Genomic DNA, 2,620 nt, shown 5'->3' on the forward strand with positions numbered 1-2,620 from the left:
ATCTATCTATCTATCTATCTATCTATCTATCTATCTATCTATCTATCTATCTATCTATCATGTATCCATTCATTCATTTATTTATTTGTGAAAAAAGTCTAGGTTGCAAACCTTTTCTTTTCGCCCCCAGCTCCAGGTGCAATGTCTGAAGGGCAGACTCTGGGTACAATGCTGGTCACACACACATTCATGCTACAGGCTGAGAGAAGGGAGCAGGGACTTAACTTCAGGGTACAACAGCCCTGAGCAGAGGAGCAAGGGGAGGGACACCCTGGAAGGAGGGGGAGGACAGGAACCGATCAGGGGTGGGGGAAAAGAGATCTTCATGGCATTGTTCTGGGTGATCTTGAAGCCCTGCAGGGCATCTCAAGCACCCCCAGGCTGCACCTCATTGTCAAACTCCACAAAAGCAATGTCGTGGCACCACAGCTCCTTAAAGCCAGGAAACTGATTGAAGCGCATGGACAGCTTGAGCTCACTGGTCTCCTCAGGCAGGTTGGCGAGGAACAGGATTTGGTTGAGCAGGTTTTCAGACAGCGGCTGGGCAGGTGGCATCTGTCCAGGCATTATCTGTTGCGGGGGCAAGGAGCCAGGTGGGACCTGTCCAGGGGCCAGGCCATGTGGGGGGATCATCCCTGGAGGAGACATATATGGTGGTTGCTCTGGAATATGGTGCATAATACAGGGGGCCTGGGTCATGGGTGGCATCCCTGGGACAGGCTGGAGTGCAGCCACAACTGGGGCGGCTGTCCAGCCTGAAACAGCCTTCTTGACCACTGACATTTCTTGGCCCTTGGGTTTTCTCCTCTCCCGCTTTCAATCACGCTCCACGTAGGTGCCCTTCATCTTGGCAATGACGTCTGAGTCTGACTTGGCATACTGGATTGCCATGGGTTTGTCATAGAAGGGAAAACCCTGCATGGAGCGTAGAGTGTTGGTGGCACTGCTGGTCTCCTTGAAGATGACAAATGCGTGGCCCCTCATCTTCAAGTTCCTCAATACCAGGGTGTCCAGAATCTGGCCCAACTGGGAGAAGATGACATAGAGGGATTTCTTCAGTTCATCCTTCTTTATCTTCTCATTGAAGTTATTGATGTAAATGGTATGGTTGGGGCATGACTTGGGCACTGCCATGGTGGAAAACTCTTGAGTTTGGCTAATGACGTGCCTCCAGGAGTCCTGCCAGTGGCTCCCTAGGTTTGAATTCCACCTCAGATACTTACCAGCTTTGTGACCCTAGGCAAGTCACTTAACCTCACTGAATCTCAGTGTCCTCATTTGTTCAAAAGGCATAAAAATATGTTATACTTATTTCACACGACTGTTGTAGGGAGCAAATGAGAGAATGTATGAAAAGAGCCACATAAATATTAGTTATTCTTTTCCAATGATGTAATGAGAACTAGGTAGGTAGGTAAAGACTATGCTCAGTTTGCTAATTCTAATTGTGAGAGATAAAAAGATTCGTCTTCATATACTCTCCTCCCCACTGAGGATAGACTTGCATATATCTATTAGTACTAGACAGATATCTACAGTGCCTCTCACTCTTGATTTTATTCATTGGTGGCAAAGGTTTCGAGAATAGGTGTAGGGTCATGAGAAGGTCACTAATACCTCTCAGCAAGTTGAAGAGTTTTGAGACAAGTGATTGTCTGATTGTAAAGCTAACACCTGATAACCATCACTCTGAAGAGGTTTCACCTCTCCAAAAGAAAATGCAGCTGGCACCTCTTTCAATGAGCTCCCCCTTCATTGGAAAGTCTGGTTTCACTCAAGGTAGCCATGGTGATTCTGGGGCTGGACAGCTCATATGTGACTAGTACCATTATATTTGCTAGGCAGCTGCTTCCATCATGCCATAGCAACAAGATATAACCTTTTGCTAAAGTTACTTTCTTCCAGGGAGAGAGGGAGCCTCTGTTTGCATGTGTACCATAGAAGAGATGTTTGAAATGGGAAATAAGGCCTTTGGCCTGGTGTTGAAGGAAGCTATGTTTAGGACATCTTATGAGTGTTCTAAATTAGGCTACTCAGAGAGACAGTGATAAGTGACCAATAGCCTGGGCCTCCTCTTTGTATATGACTTGGAGGGATCCTATGAGCAGTATTAGCTATTGTTCAGGAATGCTAGGAGGTTGTTCTGTACCATGCAGATATATTCAACAAAACGTACTGTATGGTTTTGATTTTCTTCATACTGAGCGCACTACAGCTACTAACATAAAAATGGGAAGGGGTCTAGATGTGAGTATCTCCTAGGTCTATCAGACAGAGAATTCCAGGTCTCAGAACTTTCCCTTCTTCAAGATGTCCCAAGAATGCTCCTAACTCACATTAACAAAATTTGAATTTCTCGTCCATGGTAACCATCAGATTGGGGAGTTTTCAAAGAGTCACAAGATATTTAACTTGCTAGTGATGATAGTAGAGTCATGGCTCAGGGTACCCCCAAACTCTTGGCTCACACATGGCTCAGGTCTGCTCTCTGAGACAGGCCCCCAAAGGTCACTATTCTCATTTGTCTTTTATGTTTCATTCAGAATTTACTCTGGAAAATCTCCAAGGGGCCTTGTGCCAAGGTTTCCACAGATGTGAGTGTCAGAAGTCCCGAGCTCCC

The 2,620-nt window shown here is 46.0% G+C and overlaps 1 pseudogene; it reads right to left on the bottom strand.

The window, feature by feature from the left end:
* Nucleotides 1–192: 192 nt before the first annotated feature.
* LOC138176167 (U1 small nuclear ribonucleoprotein A pseudogene) lies at nt 193–1,151 on the bottom strand (annotated as a pseudogene).
* Nucleotides 1,152–2,620: the final 1,469 nt, after the last annotated feature.

This window comes from Petaurus breviceps, unplaced genomic scaffold (genome assembly GCF_028583685.1).
Source record: "Petaurus breviceps papuanus isolate PSGF00001 unplaced genomic scaffold, PetGlider_PUasm1.0 83287, whole genome shotgun sequence".
Lineage (NCBI taxonomy): Eukaryota > Metazoa > Chordata > Mammalia > Diprotodontia > Petauridae > Petaurus > Petaurus breviceps.